Source organism: Lepisma saccharinum, chromosome 7 (genome assembly GCF_977018435.1).
Source record: "Lepisma saccharinum chromosome 7, izLepSacc3.1, whole genome shotgun sequence".
Taxonomy (NCBI): domain Eukaryota; kingdom Metazoa; phylum Arthropoda; class Insecta; order Zygentoma; family Lepismatidae; genus Lepisma; species Lepisma saccharinum.
Genome location: NC_139235.1, coordinates 234,537 through 256,931, shown reverse-complemented (window position 1 = coordinate 256,931; position 22,395 = coordinate 234,537). Strand labels below are relative to the sequence as shown.

The window sequence follows — 22,395 nt, the reverse complement described above, 5'->3', positions numbered from 1 at the left end:
CAGAGAGAGAGTCAAAAGTGCTGACTTTCACCGCTCCCCACCCCTACTTACAATTTCTACCATGTTATCAACATCATATCAGTAACTTTCTCAACCCATTGGACTGTTTTAAAATAAATATTTTCTACCTGATTTTCTAGCTAGTAGCATTCCTAACGTATTATAAGCTGTATTTGACCCTACATGTGAGGTCTTCATCAGCTGAGAAGTCATTTTCCACGCTAAAATTGATCAAACATTACTTGAGAATCACAATGACAAGAGTAAGATTGAGTGGACTGGCGCTCTTAAGAATCGAAAACGAAATAGCTCGAAAATTGGTCTCAACCAAACTAGCACAAGAACTTGTTTCTATATAAAAAAACACAGATCTAGTAATGGGCATTTAACAGCATCGTAATTTTTGTAGTAACAGTGTACTGCCATATGTAATTACAATATCTTATTTTTTAGTTTGTCTGTTGTCATAACTTTTCGTACCAGTTTTTACATTGATTTAAATTGATGTATGTATTTTCATATTTGTATACCTAATATAGCCTAAATGTAGGCGTGAATTAATACAATTTTAGAAGATAAACATTTTTTTAACGAGTAGGGGCGCACAACTGAAAGTTGTGGGGGGGGGGGGCGCAGACCGTGTTAGTTACGCTACTGGTGTCTACTCTAGGACCATGATAACATTCAAGTATAATTCCCGGTTCTCAAGGCGAACTTTCCAAATATTCAAGGGTACAAGCAAATAGATATATTCTCTATTTTAACCTTACGTATTACCGCCTCTCTCCACCCACACAAATATACAATGTATTATTAATATAAACGGTCTGTGGGATTCTAATATATCCGAAAATTTTAATTCAATTCAATTAAGCGGTATATATAAAATATTTAAGGTGCCATTTCACATACTCAGGCTGAAACACAAGTCACAAATGTTACGGGATATACTAATCTACGAAAAATTGTTAATTTTGCAAGAATTTCAAACTCAAATTTAACTAATCAACTTCCTTATATCTTGAAAAAATCTCCCCCCCCCCCCCCCCGTCGGATTGTCAGCAAAGGACTAACAAAGTAAACGGATGGAGAGAATTGAATTATGTTTAATCTTCCATGCAGTTTCCTTCCTCAACAAAAATAAATGCTAAACTGAAAAACTTGCCTCGGGGCATTTCTAAATATATATATATAAATTAAATTGAATTGAATTGAATTTGGATTAATAAAAGTTGAATTTTTGACGTCTACGGAGAAAAATCACGCCCCATTCCCGGAGCCAATAATTCCGGTGAGTAGCCACCGCACCCTGGTCTATTAGAAACCTAATTTTCCACGAGTTTTAGGACCACGTGATATGAATTCACTTAAAATACGCCTGTATTTTTCTTTTGAAACTACCCTTGATAGGTGAAACCTTTTGAACAACACGATGCTTCGAGAACTTTTAATGTCTTGACTGCGTAAAGTATACAAATTGACTTGTGTTGCGAATAAAAGACCTTCTGGTTGGACTCCAGGCTGAGGCAGTCTTTGTGGTTGTTCTCTGTTGGATTTCACAACTGCAGTTACAGCCAGGGTCGCAACTAAAGTGTACGGCCGGCGTTATACCCGGTCTCCAGTGGCACAAGAGCATGGCCAGATTTCAAACGCTTGCTCATCTGATTGGCTGTTTCGAGCGCCTGCTGTAACGCGTAGCAAAGGGAACCTCACAACTGACCAATCACGTCGCTTACTTCCTCCAGTGACGCAAGAGCTTACCTTGATTGATTGAGTTGGTGCGTGAAGTCCATTTTATGCACAGCAAGGCTAATCGGGTCTGGACCTTCTGTTTAAAGTGGGATCCGAACCACTATGTGCCTCCACCGGGTATCGAACCCGGAACCCTTGATTACAAGTCGACAACGCTATCACTGCGCCATCGGGGAGGCCCTGACAGGGAAGGGTTCACAACGGATCTGGTTTAAATTAGTGACGCATAAAATCTAAATAAACTTTCTCATTGCCAAATTTACCGAAAAGATAAAATATTCCATGTCTCTACATTATTAAAAAGATCAGTAAAGCATGCAAACCCATCGTCATCGTGCAGGTGCCCAAAATGGCGAACTAACAAGATGCAGTTGGACGCTAAACTAATTTTTAATTCTGACAGCGATTCTTGGACAGATCACACATTGCATGGAACATGAATTACCATATCGTACGGTTGCCTACGAGAGTGGCGTGTTTGCAATACACTGAATGCAGCTACATATCTCTGTTGCCGTCCTTGTACTTCTGGAACCTTCCTTTGCAATGCATTATCCAATATTTACCTGCGACCGTTGTGTAACAACCGAAACGCACGTAATCTTAATTGAAAGAACTGGCTCTGCAGGTCAAAGCCAACAGGAAAAAGTCGGAAGTGCCGGATCACGTGACGATGCTGGTTGTAAGTTTTTCAAGGTTCCAGAAAACTTGCATTTATCATGCTAAACAGCAAAGGAGGCGGGGATGGAGGACGCAGGAGAAGCAGAGGCCGGGGGATTGCGTCACTTGGCTGGAGGAGGACTTTGATCCGAGTGTGAACGAGAGGAAGAGGTAGTGGGGAGTCATTTTCATCCCCCGCATCCTAGACAATTAAATATTCACGTGAATATCTTAGACCTTCGAAAAATCTGCGTCATACATTTAGCGAAACTAGACTATTTCAAAATTTTAAAAGTGCAAATGCTAAAATGTTTTCTGCTATCGGAAACCAACAGCATGTGCGGAGCTCATAAACGATAGAAACAACTGCGATGTACACTCCTGTTCACAAAGTGGCACTCTTTATAGGGTTCAACAGTTGAAGAATGTACCATTTTGTCTGAACAGGAGTGTACCATGTCCTGTGTGAATATTTTGCCTAGCACACATGTGTCAATCACACATTTATACGCAATGAATTAAGTCTTACAACGAGGAGATGAAAATTGCAATTAAAATATACCCTGAATTCCTTCAGTCTGCCCTTCTTGGTAGACTAGCCAAGTGGTAGCAAACATCAAGAGGCAGTAGTGTGTTGTGATAGCCATGCTGCCAGGGAAGTCGGCTTAAAAATCCAGGGAGACATCGTGACACATGAACTCCGAATATTTCTCTCCCTCTATTTGGCCACATAAACACTGTGATATTTGATACTTAAACCACACATGGAGGCAAAACTTTACAACCAGATGGGGTGCATTAACCACAGGGCCCCCTCCCCTCATCCACTCTTTTAAATAACTCTATTGCCTGCATATCGGACTAGTTTAAAAATGTCCCTGGAGGGCGTCCTTCAGTGGATGGTAAATAATAATACAAAAAAATACGCCACTTTTCATATGCGCATCACTTGTCTTTTCTAAACTTACAAACTGCTTATCAGCGACGTTTGCAGAATAATTTCTGTTATTTATACACAATTGTGAATGACAAAATCCGCTGCAACTCACTTTAGAGTACCTATGCGCACAACTCGCAACACAAGATTATTTTACACAAAAAAAACCTAGACTAGAAATTCAAAAAAGATCTTTCTTTTACAGACTTGCCACACACTACAACGATCGTCCATCAAGTATCGATATATTTTCCTCCGAGTTTGCCTTTCGGTCATCTATTAGAAGAAATGTTTGTAAATAATATCAAATAGTGCCATGTTTTACTTATTTTTTGTTAATTTGCTATGTGTTAAATTTTTTATATTTTTCCTTATTATTATTATTAGCATCATTGCATTTTCATTGTTGACAATTTCAGTGTAAAATGGCCACCTGTGCTGTATCTGGAATTTTCTCAATAAATAAATTAATAAGTTTCAGTGCCTCCTACGGTTCCCATGTCATTAACAATACGTAGATTTCTTAATCACCCTGTCTGTAGACGAGCGTAAACATTAAAGAACGCTTTCCGGTGCACTAACCAGTGCGGAGGCAGCGCAAGATTTCGAAACTTCAAGATATTTTCAGAACAATTGCGAAATAATACTCAGTTAGCGACCTGAAACCTCTAAGCTTAGTCAGTCCTTATAAGTTAAGCTCCAATGGTTTGATACGATCGGTTGCAACGTGTTATCGTACATACCAGGATGTTTGCCTTCTCAACAATTCCACTCTTTTCCATATTCACGAGCAAGTATCCGGATCTAGGGAAATTTGTTTTTCTCATCAGCAATTCAATGCGCTAAGGCCATTCATTGGTGTCGACACACTCGGTCCTGCATGCCCTGGGCAGGGAAGGGAAATCCCCCGTAGTTGGGATTTCGCGCCTTAAATTAGCATAGGCATGCAAACACAGCATCCCTGTCGAGAAGAAATGTGTAAGCCTGAATCGAATAGTCATTGTGGCTTCTGAACCACTACGGTTACAGGGAGAGGGTTCGGGAATTTAGATATGCTCGTTAATTTTACTTTTGCTGATGAAAAATCATTATTGCACGAAATTATATCCACACTCTTGGAAGATACCGTCCAAATTTACAATATTTTACCGTTAACATTTAACAGGCTACGTGTTAAATCACAAAAACGGTAGGTTTTTTTTTTACATTTGAATGTTTTATCATGAATTTACATAGTGATTATAAAATCACAATTACGTGCACCATAGATATATATATTAAAAAAACAAACTAAATCATTAAAATTACATCATTTAAGGTAACTGTGTAATGACCATTAATACTTTGAGATCTGCCATCGAAACAGCGGTTGACTTTTTGAAATAAGATATCAGTCTCTTAGGTATATTTATATGCAAGTGGCATAAAATGTTCTACTTGCAGAGGAACTGTTATATATATATATATTCCTCAAATCGTGCTCAGAATGACAATCGTAAATTGTTCGCCAACTGTGGCCTATCATCCTCGGTTGCACAATTGCACTGCAATGGTCCTCGAACAACTTCCTTGTCCTTTGTCCTTGCTTGGATATTGAGGAAAACCACCGCAGCGTGTGGCCGGATTCAGGCGACCTCCCTCCGTGAAGATGATGGAATAAAATGAAAAAAAGGAAAATTCATTGGGGGGGGGGGGTGCAATCCGTATCAAAAATATTTACCTTCCTGTGGAAAAATAAACACTAAAGGAACACAATTATTTTGGTAAAACTCTTGAACAGCTTAAATGAGAGTATTGAAATAATATAACTTCTGCCGAGCACTGTTTACAGTAATTACACACCCCACACAAAATGTTTGGAACATTGTTATGTTAGACAATAGGCGACAGACTTGGCCTTGGAATGCAACAACACATGGTATCTATCTGCTGTACGTTCTGCCACCGTGCCTACCACCTATTGCCAAATATAATAATATTCCAAACTTGTTGTGCCTAATATAACAATATTCCAAATTTTTGTGAGGAGTCTATTATTTGTTGTCTTAAAATTGTTAGCTTAATATTGTGGAAAAATCCGCTCCCCCAAATTGTTTTTTGGTGAATTTTCTAGAAGCATGTTTTTTTTTTTTTAAAAAAAAAAGGGGGGGCTAAGCTACTTGGAATCTTGGTAGCAGTCTCGGTTCCCTCCATTCCTCCCGCTTTCCTACTTGCATATTTTAAGCGATGCGAGTTTATTTGCCTGTCAGCATGAAATTATGGGAAAAAAGCGAGCATGGTGTTGCCATTTGTTCAAGGCGGATGACGTCAATGCCTCTGCGGTGTATTTTTGTTAGTTCGTTTAATATAATCTGCTCATGTGTTAAGTTGACTTGTAAGCAGTTAAAGAGAAAACGATCTGGAATCCATAAAAAAAAGAACGACAATCGACGTACGTGCACGTTCTCCCTATTCACTGAAAAGAATTCTCTGTGCAAAAACGGGCGATAGGCCTCCTCATTCAAAAAGTAATATCAATTAACTCAAGCCTGTCGACACACACTATATAGTCAAAAGTCACCGGACATCCAGTGCTGTTCATTTCAAAGACACCAACCAGGTAACTAATAAGATGTCGTACCACCCTTCGCTTACAGCATTTACCATTCGGGGCAGACTTTCCACTAAGTTCTCGTATATTGTTGGTGGATTTTTTTCCCATTGAATAGTTCACGAGTGGTTTTCGGTCAAGTGGGTCTGCCACGCAACCGACGCTCCAGTTCATCCCAATATGTTCCGTGAGGTACAAATCGGGGCTTTGAGTGGGCCAGCTAATCACATCCTCAAACCACGATGCAATGGAACCTGCTTTTTGGGCAGGGGCATTATCGTGCTGATAGAGAAAAGGGATCATTCCAAACCGTTGCCACAGTGTGGGCAGCATGCTACCTATATTGTCTAAAATGTCCTCATAAACATCACTGTTTATGTTGCCCTTCACCAAAACTAATGACCCGAGCCCAAACCAAGAAAAACAGCCCCAGACCATGACAATACCGCCACCTTCACTTGAGTGTCCGGTGACTTTTGGATATATAGTACAGTTTGTCCAAAAAAATATCCTCACTTGCAATATTTGTTTATTTCTTCATATATTTCAACTTAAATCTGTTTCAATGTCATAGGAACGCCAATATTATTTATTTTAGAAACAAGTATCAATTAACTGGTGACTGTAGATAAGAATGCATATTATTGACATCCTTTCAAACAGATAATCGACGTGAGTTAAATCATACATACACAAGAATTGAATTGTACGTATGTTATAACGTATATGTTTCATGGCAATGTTGTAGATTGTTATGCATCTTTTTATTTCTGCTAAACAATTTTATTTCAACACCCCAGAGTAATTTTCTTGCATGTGTACATGCATCTGGACAAGTACTGACTCGACCAATTAACGCATGAGAGTGGAAGCGAGGGCATGGAGGGGAAAATACGGCTGCAGCTACCATCCGTTTGGACCAAACGAGAGAGAGAGAGAGAGAGAGGGGGGGGGTAGGTACTCACCAGAAGAAATCGAGGACACCAAAATAGAATGGGGAAATCCCATCTCAATCAATCGGGCTACGAAAACCTCTCTCTTTTAACATGAAACATCCACATCGCCATAACCGAATCCTTTTACCGTTTCTACCAAACGAACTGAAGGTGCACAGGCATTCACAGCAAGCCTGTACACATCGCTACTCAAAATGCTTCCATTTACCCGAGCTTCGTTATTCTAACATAGCAGTAGTTTCCACTACGAGCAGAGACTTTTCAAATACCCGTGACAAAGTGGTGTGATGGAAGAGCGTTCTCAAATCAGAGTAACTACTCCTCCTGCGGCTTTGCTCACAAGCCACGTTTTAAACTTAAGACATACATTCTAAACTTTAATTTTAAATGAGTTACCTACGTCCAGATCTGCAAAGCCTTCCATTGCCCACTTCCTCTATGGCGCTCTACACACAACCTCCCCGCCAGCAACCGCTTGCGAAGGACATCATTCTCTTGAAGGTTTCTTGCCATTCCTATTTTGGCCTTCTCAAATAATAACACGCGCCTAATCGCCAGCTTCACTTTACGACACCAATCCTCCCTATCTTGTGTTCTTATCTAGCTGGTTTATTTTCACTACCTTCAGTGCAACATCTTCTTTAAGATTCTTCTCCTTCATCGTCCGCCAACTTTGCAGAGCTAATTCGCCGTCCTCCAACACCTCTCCTTTGGTAACTCCTTTCCAGTTTCAGATTTCGATTGTGCGCGCGCGTTCCTTGCATTTATTACCGTGAAGTGTATTCAACAATGATGCCCCTCTTTGGGGTGAAAACCCATCTTCGTGGTGGGGTGGTCAGCACTCACCCTCATCGCAGAGATTAGCCACAAGTGGCTGAAAAGCGACGTAAAATAACAAAAATCGCAGGGGTGGAAGGTCTTCCGAAGTTATTATTGCTACACTGAATATGAGAGCGAAATTCAATCCCATATTCACTTCCCTCATTCAAGCTTGGTTTTAAACTACTTTCACCTCCTCAAGACAAAGGACGAGAAATCAATTATGTTAATCCTGTTCACTCTTAATGCAGAGGAACAGAAGGAAGTTTACAACCACCGAGAACCGAACCGCCGCACCGTGGCTTCTGCGCATGTCCTTTGCTCAAAAGAGCTTCTTGCGACAGCGAAGGGGCTTTCGGCAATTTACCTCAACTCGCAGATTGCGAAGTTACCACCAGACTCTAGTTTGCTCAGGAATAATTGGTCTCCATGGGCGGTTCTCGTTGTCGTAGCTCCAGGTGAATCCTCACGTAGGACATTGCTACATCACTATATCCGGTATTTTGAATTGTTGCTTTCCGTACAGATGGTGTCGATTCGCAAAGGAGAAGAGGCACTGACCAATGAGCAAACAGGCGCTTATAAAATATAGTTGACCGATGCCAGTTCAACCAAGAAGAGTTTCCGAACCCTTGGTTTCAGTCCGTTCCTCCACACATGTGTAAGCTTAAAATTAATTTACACCCTTGCCATTTGCATGTAAACACACACATGTAAGGGAAAGAAAATAACCTACAACATTCTAAAAGGAATACTTGTTCCACACCACACACAAAAATTTTGTGTGTGAGCGAGAGAGAGATTGGGTAACACGCGAAATCTTTCAAAGACCTTGAACATGGCATCAATTTTTTTTTAAAAAAAATTGGCCGAATGTGTGGAATTATAAGGTAATCATACTTCCTGGATTGAGGTGGAGAGAAAATTTGATATACTACTGTTGACAGACGCTAATTAACTTGACATTTTCTGCGCAAGGTGAGGAGGAACGAGGTCGTTAGTGGGAGCTTCTGCAACAAAACAATTTTATGTCAGCTTAGAGTACTCGGTATAAAAACGTTCCTAACTACTTCATTCCACGTGATATCTTAAAATATATAATCCTAAAGATTCATGTTGATATATTTGGCTAAATAGTTATACTTCACGGTTACTTACTTTCAGGTAATATTACACAGACAACAAGTCATGTTAAAGGAAGAACACGAGAGTAGAGCCATTCAGACATCTGAATGCCCACATAGTAAACAACGTTCCAAAATATAAGTTGATATGTTATTTATTAACTTGAAAGTTTATCAGAGAAAACGGACGTAAGAAATCTGACAGGGCGAACAAAATGTCGCAGAACGACGCTTCCGCAGGGGTAGCAGCTGCACGGCCACACCGGCAGACTCGACGCAGACGGAGTTATTGATCTCCTGGTCGCACGCCTCTGCCCCACATCCATGGCCACCCACCACTCACCCTTCAGACGCTCTACAACAGTTACCGGAGAACTGCAGAAAACAAATCGCCGGGATTGTTTCCGGGATGCAAAAAACAAACAATCTAGATTCGAGATGAGAAGAAAAATCCCATTGCCTCCTGATGCCTTCCGCACTGCAGATTTTCAGCATTTTATTGTTAATAACTGATTCAATGTTAAATCACCCAGGCCATGACATCCACCGATTCCGATTTTAAAGAAACTTGGTGTATTTGTTAATACTACAAAGCTATGAACGCATACAAAAATTTTCTTCTGTAGACCTCATAGTTACCGAGAAACAGGAGGTTTAAGTTTCAGAATTTTGCGCGATTGGTCATTGCCAAGCCCATGGAGGTAGCAATGCTTAACAGAAAAAGTTATATCTCAAGAGTCAAATCGACATATCGCTTTGAAGTTTAAGTGTACAGGTCTATATATGTTACATAAAAAAAGTTGTCTCCAAGATACTTTGCACTGCGACTCAGAAGAAAACCTTGTAATGTATTTGTGGTGTCAATGTCTAACGTTACTAAATTTGCATGATCACTATAAGATACTGCGGATATCATGCCAATGTTTCTCCTTTAAATTGAAAAATTTCTCAGTAACTATGAAGTCTAGAGAAGAAAACATTTGTGTGTCCATAGCTTTGTAGTATTAACAAATACACAAAGTTTCATTAAAATCTGAATCTGTAGGTGTAATTCTGAAATTTTGCTGGGTGATTTTATCGGAATCAAATCTCAACACAACACTGGCCGGCACTCGATCCCTAGCATAAGAACGACCAAAAAGCAGAACGACGTGATAATTCGTGACGAACCTAATACAGAATCCAACGACGAAGAAATTTTTCCCGGCCAAGGCAACACCAAGGATGACTCGGAACGAAGCGATATCTCCAGTTATTGAATTAACCTCTGACTGGTGGCCTGATTGCGTTTATCACGTTCCATTCAATGCAAAGTGACGTCACCGTAATAGGATTACGATGGCAACGCGATAACGCCGCTTCTGCCGCTATCACCTGCGGACGGGAAGCTCAAACGCGAATGTTCCGATTCGGAGTGACGAGTGACTTTGGCAGCAACACGCAAAACTGGAACCTAAATTGCAACCAGTCCACGACAAAGGTAAGGCATCTGCTATTTGCGTTTATGCATACTTGTATGTGTTACTTTAAGTCGCTTGTCTGCGTCATGACACCCCAAGCAGCGAGAGGGGCCATTAAAAGAGTTGCAAAAGCTCCCATGTTTATGAGAAAGGTATATTTAAATGCGCAGACGTAGTTTTCACCACACACTGGAGGGACGAGCTCCGTGGGCGTAACGCGTTACGAAGGTAGAGGTTCCGGGACCGAACCACGATTTATTGTTTATTGACGTGATTTATTCCATTTTACTTTTCTGCCACTTTTGGCTAACCCCGAAGATGAGGATGAATGATGGATGAAGAGACGACACACGAGCACCACAGAGGATAACAGTGGCCTCGCTAGTCTGTCAACTGCAGCCCACGTGGAAGAGAGGTTGACTTTGTGCACATAAAGGCTGATCGGGACTGGACCTACAGTTTAAAGTGGAATCCGAACCACTATGTGTCTCCACCTGGTATCGAACCCGGAGGAAGAGAGGTTGGCACCCTAAAAGAGACCTAAAAGAAAAGTTGGAGCGAACACTTTACAGTAGCCGCTAATTTTACCACACCGAGTTTTGGCCGGACGGAAACCTCGTTGTGTGCGTCATCCTTCGATTGTGACGCAGCTTTGCCGAGGAATGCGATTGTGGAACACTGACGAGAGGAGGAGGAGAAATAATCATGCGCTGGTTGTGCAAACGGTTGCGGGAAGTCGTAAATCTTCTGGGAAACAAATGACCGTCTCGACAAATGTCTACATCTGCGGTGCATACAGTGTTGCAGCTTAGTACGTGGAAGCGTAGCGTATGCACTTCCCGCATGGGCTCGTCTATCGCGAGATGTAAAACTTCGGACAAGGAAGATCGAGTTTACGAGAGGATGACACCACGAGCGCTTTCCCTGTCGCCAGGTGAATGTGGTTGGCAAGCCTCTGTTCAAAAGAGGCATAGGTTAGTTACTAGGTATCCTTCCTTGCAAAACCTACTCTAATGCAATTCACTTTACCTGCTGTTAAAAGTTACGAGTACAATGATGTTCGTTCTTAATGGTAGTAGCCGTTTCAGTGTTGTTTACAGTCCTTTGGCATAACTATAGCTCAGAACAATGACCTAAAAATTTTAAAAAAAAAATAATGAAAATTATTTTTAAGATTGCTGTGGGTATTAAAATGAAGCTTGAACTTTTTCATAAGCGACAAGAGAGTCGCGGTACTCGTGAAGGTCCTTCAATAACTGGTCAACTGAATATTTGATGATTAATGACCTGAAGAGGGGGAAGGGTAAGTCCTATTGTACTTTGTATTTGCTCCTGCCTGCAAAGTTTACAAGTCTTCAAGTATTTCCTATCTCTATCTCTCTATCTTTCTTTACTGGAACCGAATTATAAGACGATTTTTTCGTTCTAGAGTTTTGGAAGATGCAAATACGTATAAAATGTACGACATAGTAAAGTACAATCAACAAATTTTTTAAAAAAAGAGAAAATATGGAATACAAAATTGCAAAAAAATATTGAAAATAAACCAATTAGCAAAAGAAAAAAAGTTAAACATGAAACAAATTAAAAACAATGTTGTCTAAGGTAAACCGCGTTTAGTAATTATCGGCTCCAATGTCCAGGAAAAAATCTCAATTTTCGGTCCTTAGAAATCGCATGCCAGACTGCTGTCAGAACCAATCTATTTTTGCTTGAGACACGAAAGTCAGAATTCATTCTCGGGAATTCTTCTCTTTTCGTATCTCTCAAGCCTATTATTTATTTTCACGTAACTCCTATCTGGAAATAACGGTGCTGCTTCAACGCCTAAAACAAACCAATCTTTATTTGTATTAGTTTCTGCATTGAGCTTTCGGTGGTATCGAAGATCGTTGAGTAATAAGCTACCTTCCTGGAAGATTACCAGCTGATGGATTTCGAAATAAAGGAATTTTCTTATGATCTGCACTTCAATATACGCTCTTTATGTCTGGCTAATGTTTTGATAACGTATAGGGAAAGAACTCCAGATAAGACTTAAGGGCTTTCGTGAAATACGTCGAATGAAACACCCGTCAAATGAATGTGAGATTATTATCTTCCCAACTGATTAAATACCGCGCCTATCACGTCACCAACAATCTGCTAACTCATATTTGTAGTGAAAACTGATTGGGAATGATGCAACCAGCCTCCGTTGCAAAATGGGTAGCGTACCTTGCTAACCATTCATGCTCGAGACGCGATTAATCTAAAAGGCGGAAATGCGAAGAATTTCGGAAGGAGACTTTTTGCTCGATGATGTTTCGATAACATCCTTCTGAACATGGGCGTCCGGAAGGGGGACAAGGGGGGGGGGGCGTGTCTCCAATAGAAAATGAAAGTCAACCAAAAATTATGTATTTCACACATATAATTTTATTTTAGCCACAATAATATGGGTTAATTATTGCATGAACACCATAAATTCAATTTTAAGCAATTTTTTTTAGGGAACAACACTCTTTTGAGGGAAAATGTGACTTGTTTGCTCCCCCTCTGGAAAAAATACCTTCCTTGCCCCTCCCTGGAAAAAAATCCTGCGGACGTCCATGCTTCTGGATCTTTCGTTTGTGACTTGTGCCAGCAAAGACTTTACCGACAATTTCTCCTTTCGAAAATCGTTCAGGTATTCCAAATTCTAAAAAAATGACCTGTTCAGAATTTCCTCTAGATATATCTAGACAATAGTTGAAGAATTTTTCAGAATTTGCACAAGGTATCTACTAAAATAACAAATTCAAAATTCTTTACTTTTTCAGTTTTTCTTAACCTTTATTTATGTACATACTCGTACTTAGGTAAAGTTGGAAATTAGGAATTAAGAAAATTCATATTTATTTAATTAAAAATCCCTACCAAAGGGCCAGTTAAGATGAAACCTGAAGCTGTATTTAACAAGAGAAATAGACTTGCTTCATCTATTATTGCATCCTGGACTGCATTTGGCAGACTAGCAAGGTTGTGGCATTCTCGACTCACAGCTAGAATAATCTTATGTGGGGCTCATGTTGTTGTCCCTATATATTTGTGATTATCCCTTCATCCATCTTATCATACCACTATTCATCCTCATCTTCGCGATTAACCAAAAGAGACAAAAAAGTGAAGTAAACTAAATCAATCATTGTGATAGGGAAAATTCTTGACCACAAGTACAATTTCTTGACTTTTATTGACTTCTTACTTTTTCTTGACTTTCGTGACTTCCTTGACTGGTAGATACCGTGTTGCTCTGAAATCGAGTAAGTGTTTGCTAGAACAGGAGAAAGGTCCCGACGCACGTTAATAGGAACGATGGCGAACGGATGCAATAGACATTAAGGGGATACCGTTATAAATAAACCAGGAAGTAAGTTCCTTTGAATTTTTATCTCTTGTTCATTTATTAATTATAATATACATGATATATTAATATATATGAATAAAAACCAAATAACCACGCCTGCCTGTGACTTTGGACCACAATGCATTTTGCCTATTTTTCATAGCTGGCTTCATCGGAATTCAACGAGATCAGACTCCAACGCTGCAGCCGCCGAGCAGTCCGCAGTGTTAGCGCTGCGCACGTGGCTGCCCTTCCCCTGCTTCCACGAGGCGATCGCCCCGGTCGATTCTCCCTCAGAATCCTCTGCAGGTGGATCGTGCGGGCGGGTGACCGTCCCAGGCTGCTCCATTACGATGCCGGACAAAGCATTAATTAACAAGGCGCACACAAATTCTTGGAGGTTAGAAACTTCATGCAGAATGTTAAAGTCACAGGCACCTAGACGCATAATACGTTTATCTGTGTCTAGATGATGAAATACCCGGTTCTCTGCCATGTGTTATGTGTGTTGCCTAACTATACGGCGATGAGTAGATTTTAATGGGTCTCCCTTTTTGGACAACACTAGAGCAACCTTGCGTTCTGACGTCACCGGGAAATGCTTCTATTGTTATGCTAAATACCTAACTTGATACGCTAGCTAGGTTTAGTTCTCTTAGCATAAATAGTAAAGATTCAGTGTATTTACGAGAATAGAACCAAACCTAACCTAACAACGTAGACATTCCTCGTCTGAGGTCAGAACGGAAGGTTGCTCTAGTGTTGTGCGATAAGGGAGACTAGATTTTAATAGCTCCATCTAGTTCGCTGCACTAAACACCGGCTCGTCCACTTCATCGATTTGGTATCTGCACCGTTTGCAATACGTTCTGGAGCGGTGTATCGTCACGTAGTACTTTTTGGTCTACTTGGTTGAACCTCATTTCCTTGCACCAGCCTGAGAAACCGGGATACACCTGCACTACAGCTAGTGTCAAAAGGTGCAACGAACTAGACGGGGCTAATACAGGGTGATTCTAAAGTCACTATACATTTCTACATAAACAGGATTTATTGTATAAAATACACTGAAACATATATCACAGTAGGACAAAATCAGTGTAACTCAAGGTAAACACCCTTCAAGTCTAGGCCAACAATCCACCACAGTCCGAAACACCTTCTCCAACATAACTAACTCTCTAGCCTTCTTAAACCCGAAGTTTCATGGCTGTAGCAACACAGGCCTTCCATCTGTCCCTATCCTGAGCAAGATATACGAGCCCTACCGATTTCATTGGTCCATCTCAACATTATCCCTCCATCTTCGTCTTGGCCTTCCTACAGGTCTCTTACCATCAGGTTCCCAACAAGAATCCTGTAAACTCTTCTTTCCTCTCCCATTTGTACCACAAGAAGACTTATCTTCTTGATTTAATCATTCTAATAATATCTGGACATGAATACAAATTATGTAGTTCTAAATTGTGTAACCTTCTTCAATCGCAGTCTCCTCATCCCTTTTAGGTCCAAATATTTTCCTAACCTTCTCCAACATAGCTGGTGTAATCTCAGCAACTGCGGCCGTAATGCGTTGTTTCAACTGGGCTATGCTGTGTATCTTCACCTCGTACACCTTAGGCTTGATAAACCCTAAAATGAAAAATCAGATCGAGGGGGGCAACTCCCCGTTGCGAGACACGACCAATCCATCTACCGGTGAAAACTTCGTTTAGATGATACGAACGATGATGGAAAAATGGGGTGGTGCCCCATTCTCTTCATGCATAGTAAGAAGCTTGGTGTGCCCCAATCCACCGTGCTATGAGCTATGGATACTGAGTCGCATGGTCGATGCGGTGGGGTTACGTGTGATCGCGTCCTGTACAATTTTTACAATTTGTGGTGTTTCGGCTGGCCTACCAGGACGTTCTTCATCCATATTACCTGTTCGCTGTAGTTTGTTGACCAGGTTCTTAATAGCGAACCTGGTGGAGCCTGGTTTTCTTAATTTCCGAGCGAAGTCCGTCCGCACTTGTTCATACGTCATTCCACGCAGACGAGCACAAACGGCCGTTTCTTCTTCTACTGCAAAGGAAATGTATTTTGTCACAATATCACTGAAATGTATAGTGACTTTAGAATCACCCTGTATAGTGAAACTGCCAGCAAAAGAGCATGCGCAGACCCGCGACTCCTGTGCATCGTACTCCCGCGTGGATGGGAGGGGCAGAGTCTCCACTCTTCCTTATGGTCCGAGTTGAACGGATCGAGGGGAAGGTGCGCGAAGGTTCATTTTCTTGTGGTCGCTCTATAGCAAATTTTTAATGACAAGTTCTACCCCCGCCGTACAGTTAGGCAAAACACACAACGCCATGCAGGGAAGCGGATAGTTCACGATCTATACTCCGTCCCAGCTAACTGTGGAGCAGTCAAACGAAAGCAAGTCTCTGCGCAAGTAGTGACGCGAGACGGCTCCACCAATGAACACGGGAGAGGAACGGAGTTGCGGAAAACGACATCAGTTACCAGCCTTTAAGCAGGGTGTACAGCTTCGCTCTGGCCAATAAACTTCCCTCGCTTCTCTGACGTTATGCGTGTCCAATTTTTATTGCCCATGGTATTGATGCCATTATTTTTCTTTTTAAAAAAAGAAGAAAAACACTAGGAGGCAACAGTTTTCTTAGGATCATGGGCCCCTGCCTCCCTCTTTAGGACCGCCACTGACATTTTTGACGTTTAATTTATTTGGTGTTTTGAGTCCACTTTCTGCACAGTAAGGCTAATGGGGACGGGACCTACAGTATAAAGTGGGATCCGAACCACTATGTGCCTCCACCGGGTATCGAACCCGGAACCCCTTGATTACGAGGCGACAACGCTACCACTGCGCCACGGGGGCAGTTTTGTCGACAACGGAGACTTTATATGAATACAGATGTGCACCCGTGCCTTGACGAAGCCTTGGAACAGCAGTTTTCGGGACGCAGGATGAAATGTTTCCACCAACACACTAAACGTAACAGAATTAGGACAGCGATCGCTACATTCCTGGAAGTGGATGGTCACGAGGCCTTTCAAGATAACACGGGTGATTTCTGGGAAAGCACTGCACCAGTATTACCTCTGCTCATCGCGCACATGACATTATGAAATAGTTAACTGGATGATAAGATTATGTAAATAGAATTTTCAGCAGCACGAGTGCAGGTGTTCTAGGTGCTGATTGCAAACTATCCGTTCCATCTTATGCGGAAACGATGTTTATTTACAATTTTTAACAGCACACTCGTTGGCTTTTTTCTCTCTACATATACAGCATTGAGGTCATTTCATTGTGCTTTATTTGGAATTTGATGGTGGGATTCTAATTTGTAAATTTACCATTTCTTTAATTTACAATAATTTCTGCGACCTGGAGCGCGTCAAGTATCTCAGCGCTCAGCGAGAAACGTGATCGCTCAGCTACTTGACGGCCAAATAGGCGTTGCTCCGCGAGCGCTGTTCACTTGATCGCTGAGCGAACTTGAACCTAGCTCGCTACAGGTTTGAGCTACAGAATATGTCGTTTCTGTGTTTCGATGTCGTTAGGCAAAGGGAAGAAGAAGAAAACTGTATGAGGACGGCGGGTTCGCGATCAATGAGGAAATATTTATGATTAACGGTTTGCGATATAGCGTAATTAGAGAGGAAGTTCAAGTAACAGAAGGTAATGTAATATTCCAGTTTTTGTAATTGTATTAAAATAAAAGTGTTGTTTATTCCAAATAATATATATTAAATTAAATATACAACGTAGTTTTGGAAAGTTGTGAAAGGGTGTGAAAATAAAATTTCGACAGTTTTGTTCGCATCAACTATTTTATTTCCATAATCAAGAGCTTTTCAAACACCGAAATCTTGTCCACTGGACGCAGCCACATTGATCACATGATACTTTGATCAGTGAGCACGAAGCGTCAAGTAAATGATCTGTCTGCTTAACGAGCGAAAATGTTGATCAGCGAGCATCGCTCAAGATGGCCCCCGAGGTTGGCCGGATGGTATATTTTGCATATTTACAATTTAAAATCAGAAACACACCGCGTATCTGGAGAATGATCGGCGTGAGAACACTGACTATAACTTAAAAACAGCAGGATTATCTATTCCAAAGTACGAAGCTATGACAACATTGCAGCTTGTCGCTCAGATAACAGGACGGTTCTTTGTTACAAAAATATCATTGTGAAAAAGGAAAGCTTGTGTTCCTGCACCTAGAAACCTTCGGGTTTAAGAAGGCTAGAGAGTCAGTTAAAGTATACAGTTATGTAATTTCTAATAAAACTAAATTCTATGACGCAACGGCTCTTCAAGGGCCATGACCTGCCAAGAGGCATTCCGTGGGCTGAACGTTGAAAATGAATAAGCAAGCAGGAACGTCACTTCTACCTGTATTCTTTACGGAAGAAGGTATTTTGTCCTAGTTTTTCACCAACATAACTGACTTTTGGAATTTTTTGTGCAATTATAAATATTTATTGTATTCCACACACCTGTGCATTTTAAACACCAGATTTGTTTCAAATGCTTTAGTACCAGGCGCGTCGCCTGATAATGTTCACATGAGCACGTGAACACTCATGTATATGTCTTAAATTACGTACATATTAAATGCACACACACACATACGTATATTTATTCGAAAAATACTATGTTTGATGTGCGAGTATATACACACAATTTACTCTGACACGACTTATTTCACTTCTGATAACTTTTTTAGATAGTTGGTAACACTGACTCCTACAGTGTTCCACGGAGGGCGTTGAACACAATTGCTGTGCGTGTTGCATAGAGCTGACAGCTACGGGGCTGTTGGCCACTATACCCCGAAGATGTTCACTTCGCTGTGCGAACATTGATGCAAGCGACAATACTTCTTTCATTCGGCACCAGAGTGCAGCATATAGCTACAAGGCATGTCTAGGAGAACTCGAAAAAGTCTGTGCTACATAGTTGCAAACTTTAGCGACAATTCGCTAAACCTGGCGGATTTTAAGAGGGAGAGGGACAATTTCCCCTAGGTCCTTGTTGAAAATAAATTGAACTGTAAGTCTCACTTTTTCAATTGAATATGAAGTTAACAAGGGAGATGAGTAAATCTGCGTTCAGTACAAAAACATTATTGTGAACACTCGTATGCGAACCGCATGCGACGCCACTGTTTAGTACACAAGTGTTGTGCATGTTTGCTCTCAGAGTCCAATACTCAATAAAATGCAATACGTGCTATGTATATGGACGTAAACCTGTTGAGTTTACTACATGAATCTACCCTTTCACTTACAACCAACTCCAACAATACGAATAAAGAAATGCCAGATAGCTATCATAAAAGAAAGCCAAGCCGCCGAAGAATGAATGTCTGGAGATGTACATAAAGTTGCATCACTATTCACAGTGGAATCCCGAGTTGCTCTTTCGACGGAGACTAAGGACGTTACCTCCTTCGTCGTTAGCTCGTTAGTGGCAGTCGTTAACCTTTTAAGGTCAGAAGCACAGATCTTTCTTCTTGCTGTGAACTCGGGGTGAAAAAAAATAGAAATGCTAAAAGTGTACTAGACCTGACTGGTATTCAATACTTTGCATTTCGCAATTCCTCATCAAACAATTAAAGTTTCCTCTAATTGCCATCACTCCCCATTTTTGCCTCTTGTCAAAATTTATTTCCAAACATCCATCCTCTTGGTGTAACTTCACCTTTTAGTGCCTACTTATTCTGAAAGGTTCTTAGTACGTACACTTACATTGCCAAGTCCGTGCGAAACCCTCAGAAAACGACCCTCTTACGATTGGCTTCATTTCGTATCTTCCCTCTTATATATTTCTTACTCTAAACACACACACACACACGGGGCCTCCCCATGGCACAGTGGTAGCGTCGTCGCCTTGTAATCAAGGGGTCCCGGGTTCGATACCCGGTGGAGGCACATAGTGGTTCGGATTCCACTTTAAACTGTAGGTCCAGTCCCGATTAGCCTTACTGTGCATAAAGTGGACTTAAAACACTAAATCAATCAATCTAAACACACACTTATCACTGAACTTGATTTCCTACTTAAACGCGATCTTAGCTGGATACCAATCTGGAAATGCTTATTTACGCATTGCTAGCCATTTAACCGGTGTAGGAATTTCTGTGCAATCGTTTCCAGAGCATGCAGAGTTAACATGTTAATGACCCTGAAGCCGTGAAAGAGTTACGTTGGCATTCATCTGTCCTTGAACGAACTGCATCGATGCAGTTCTCAACGATGTTGGACAATATTTTCATCACGGAAGATAACAACACACTTTGGATAGGCGACAATTTTTCGAGCCTGTCTCACTCTCAGAAGTATTTTAAGTGCGAAAATATTTGTAGTCGGCTGTCTTTCCATTGGTTTTTGCTAAGATTGCAATTTGGTGACGTGGTCATTAAATAATTCTGACATGTTTTAAAGTGCCCGAACGAAGAAAAAGTAAAACAGCTTACAAGCTTGGAGTTGGAGCTTAATTATCGACTCAAGAATGCAAATAGGTTTCAAGAGTTTCAAAATAACTTCTAAAATAACAGAAGCATGTTTTTTTTTTGTAAATTTGCTCAAGCGTTTAACAAAATGTAAAAAAAATATATTTCGCAAACTTTCTTTGAACGCATCACAAATTGAAATGAAGTGTCGCATAAAACAATTCTTGTTTCAATCAGGGCAAACACATCACAAAACTCGTTTTATGTACGTGCTTCTGAATGTTTAATTGTTGTATCCTACTTTCCAACCAGTACTTTACAACCGACCACATCTTCAGAGTCATTCCACCTGTTTTCTGCCAGCACGTTCCGAACGGCGTGACAGATGCATTTGCACGAGAACATTTTTTTTATGCGGCCATCGTTAGTGGAAAGCTATCCACGAAGGAATTGGAAATAATGCGGATAATGCGATCAGACAGTTGAAGGCCTTTTAGTGTAAGTCAAAAGGCTATTTAAACTGGCTATAGGGTAGCCAAATGGTCAATTACTCTCGTCTTCGGTTCGAGCGGTCTCGAGTTCGATTCCCAATGACTCGTACTTTCGGTACTGACTCAGTATTTTGAGGACAACTGGGGAGCAACTTGGAAAGAATGGGCTTCCCTCTAAAGCCACAAAATGGCGGCGATGGGATTCGATACGCTGACCACGCACACATCAGATGCAGGGATGCCCACAAGGGGGGTTTCATGACGCGCCTGCGTCATGGGAATTTATTTGGTGGGACAAAATTTTATACCAATTCTATATATCTTCACACAAAAATGGGGAGATCGCATGGTTTGATTGACTTGTTACTGATTTTTAGTTTTGGTTATTATGTTTAGTTTTTCTACCTACCTGTGGGTGATTGTGGCGATAGGGTTGAAATGAAACACCACCTCTTATGCCTTTAGAATCGGTTTGCATGGGGTGGGGGGGGGGAGGGACGTGCTGTTCGCATTAATACAAGATTAGTCGAGCAGACAAACTGTGCAGAATAAGGTTGACGAACAATGGCAGTGAGCCTAAAGTATCTAAAGTAAACATATATTGCTTAAATATGTCTGTAATATACAGTGACGCAACTACAGGGGGCAGGGGGGTCATTGCTCCCACAACCTTCAACAGAAGCCAATTCTAGGGTAGCAAAGGGGGGGGGGGCAATTACCTCTTCGATTTCAAATTTTATGCAAATAAAAATTCATTTTGTACAATGTTTTTGCTTGCTTCGCTCGCATTATCTGCTTTTCTCGTTTTCGTCAAGTTCAGAGCTGTAGCTAGGGGCGGCGGGAGTCGGCCATGGGTGCCGAATGATCTAAAAAAAAGTTGTAAAAGAGAGAATGCCATGGCGTCCAATGAAATTATTTGCGCCCTATTAAATGAATATTGTTTTCAATTGCAAAAATTTTATCTAAAAATTTTCTTGCTCTGTAATTTAATGTATTTACATAATATGTGTTGTATATTTGTATTCAATAAGCTTTGAATACGTACACAATTTAGTGTTGACTTGTTGCATATGTATTTTCTATTTTATGTCGATCCATGTTGCATATGTGTACAACATATGTTGTACATGAAAGTTACACATGTATCTTCGGAATGCATTTATCATTCATTTTCTGCCATTCAAAAATACAGTTTATGTGCTTGATTTCCATTATTAGCTAATGTGAAATTGACGGTGTTGAAAAAATATTTCAAATAGTTTGTTCCTAACAAATGCTTTAGCGCATCTACCCCCTTTTGCGTAATTTATGAGGATAATAACGTCTTTGATACTACTACTATTACTACTGGTAGTAGTAGTAGTAATAATAATAATACTAATAAAGCCATTATTAGTGTTATTGTTATCATTATTGGTACGTTTATCCGGGTACTTGTCCCCCCCCCCCCTAGACAAAAATTCGTGGTTGCACCTCTGGTATTATATTCTTCCGGAAATTTTGTCTGACAAAAATTATTTGAGTCATTAATTCGGCATAAACGGGGGGGGGGGGGGGTTGTTCTGTCTTTTTGGGGGGGAGTGCGTCATGGCCCTTGGGGGGGGGGGGATGGGCACCTCTGATCCAATGAAAAATTTGCTTAGCCCTGAGTGTATCTTGCGCCATGCAGTTTAGTTTATGTACTGTCATGGACAATTCTGGGTTGTAACGATCACATTGAAAGTTAATGGGATTGCTACAACCCAGAAGTGTCCGTGAATGTATAAT

The 22,395-nt window shown here is 40.8% G+C and overlaps 2 protein-coding genes across 4 annotated transcripts in view; one reads left to right on the top strand and one right to left on the bottom strand.

Annotated features, from left to right (window-relative positions):
• Window positions 1–22,395, bottom strand: part of LOC145989671 (uncharacterized) — a 158,381-nt gene that overhangs the window by 107,895 nt on the left and 28,091 nt on the right. The window lies entirely within an intron of this gene.
• Window positions 10,206–22,395, top strand: part of lace (serine palmitoyltransferase long chain base subunit) — a 71,357-nt gene continuing 59,167 nt past the window's right edge. The window contains exon 1 of the mRNA XM_083124870.1: window positions 10,206–10,318. The gene's annotated coding sequence lies outside the window, so the exon portion shown is untranslated. The remainder of the gene's footprint in view (window positions 10,319–22,395) is intronic.